The sequence below is a fragment of the Austrofundulus limnaeus genome, unplaced genomic scaffold (assembly GCF_001266775.1).
Source record: "Austrofundulus limnaeus strain Quisiro unplaced genomic scaffold, Austrofundulus_limnaeus-1.0 Scaffold23, whole genome shotgun sequence".
NCBI classification, from domain to species: domain Eukaryota; kingdom Metazoa; phylum Chordata; class Actinopteri; order Cyprinodontiformes; family Rivulidae; genus Austrofundulus; species Austrofundulus limnaeus.
This window is the reverse complement of record NW_013952425.1, coordinates 3,208,821-3,210,331: the sequence shown is the minus strand read 5'-3', so window position 1 is coordinate 3,210,331 and position 1,511 is coordinate 3,208,821.

Here is a 1,511-nt window from a genome sequence, read left to right as displayed (position 1 = left end):
GTTAAAATATTTGTTTATCAAAGTCTAATGTTACAACTAATCATGGATCCCTTTAAGTGATTTAACTCCAACCTACAAATCATTCAGACATTAAAAAAGCTCCTAAACTGAATAAAATAGCTAGGCAACTTAGCAAATTCATATTTGATCCTATGCTTGTAACCATCTTCAGTAAGGGTGCAACGATACAGAAAATTCACAATTAGGTTCGGTTCAATACTTTAGTCTCAGTTTTCGATGTTTTTTTGATACAAAAAAGAGAAATGTCCATGCCCTTTTTAACTTTTAATTTTTTACAATTAATTCTGAACATTTGTTTAACCTCAAAAGTACAGTTTTTAAATAAAAATGCTGCTGAAACAGCAAGTTTCTCACTGGATCTGCGCTCGACAATGCAGCCTAGGTGTCGAACACAGATCCACTGATCCTTCAACACAGAGCATCTTCAGAAGACAAGTCGATAAAATAAATGTAAAAAATCTGTACGGTTCGATACAGGTACATGTATTGTTGCAGCCCTAATCTTTAGCATTAAATAGCTAGTTGTACAGACACTAATGTTCAGTTATAGCTAGCTAYTAGCTAAAGATGTAAATATTTAGCTTGCTTGGGCTGTAGATGGTGACTGCTACTATTAAATTTAAAACTAGCAAATGACCAGCTAGCTAYCAACTTTGTCTCGAAGCAGCCTGTCACAAAAACACAATTTAAACCTTTTTTGTTGAATTTTATTAAAAATAAAGTCAACACCATTAGTATTGATAAACTATAAAATTTATTTTAAGCACAAACAAGAGTTATTATAAAGTAGATGATGAAAAGTGAGTGAGATGAWAAGATGACATTCCTGAGGTTATGTTTTGGGTTTATGTAGTGTGACATTCAGACACTGTTTGGCTGCTGGAAACACATTTTTAAGGCTGACGCTTCTTTGTTTGTCCTACACTTGTGCCTTCATGGACTAACCTGAATATTAGTGTAAAAARGAGCCAAATTCTTTGAAATTTCTCCAAAAYGCCTRAAGAACTGGAGACCAAAACTGCTTCACAAAAATACAGAAAAGTCTGTATTTAAGTCTGGCCTCTTGAAAGCAAAATWTAAAGAAATCAAACTGTATTATACAGCAGAGATGTAGCTCAGAAAATAAAACGCAGCAAAGCTTTCTGCAGGTCTGGCCAAACACAGACACCCGCTCCAGGCTCATCCACGTGCTTTACTTTCATATACTGAGATAATAAAAGAATAGCAGCGTGTCTTGTCGGCTCTGACTGCGCTCCTTCAGTTGTGGCTTTGCACCCTTCGACGCTGTAATGATAATCTCATAATTGGCAACGAGGGAATTATGTTCTTATTGGCCTTAAAGGAGCACCAGGTAATCCGGGACTTCTTTCGCATCAAATGACTGCATGTGACGGACGGAATACAGGTACGGAGGGATGAGTCACACACACACACACACACACACACACACACACACACCTTTACGTGTGGGAGTGATCAGGGCTGGTCAA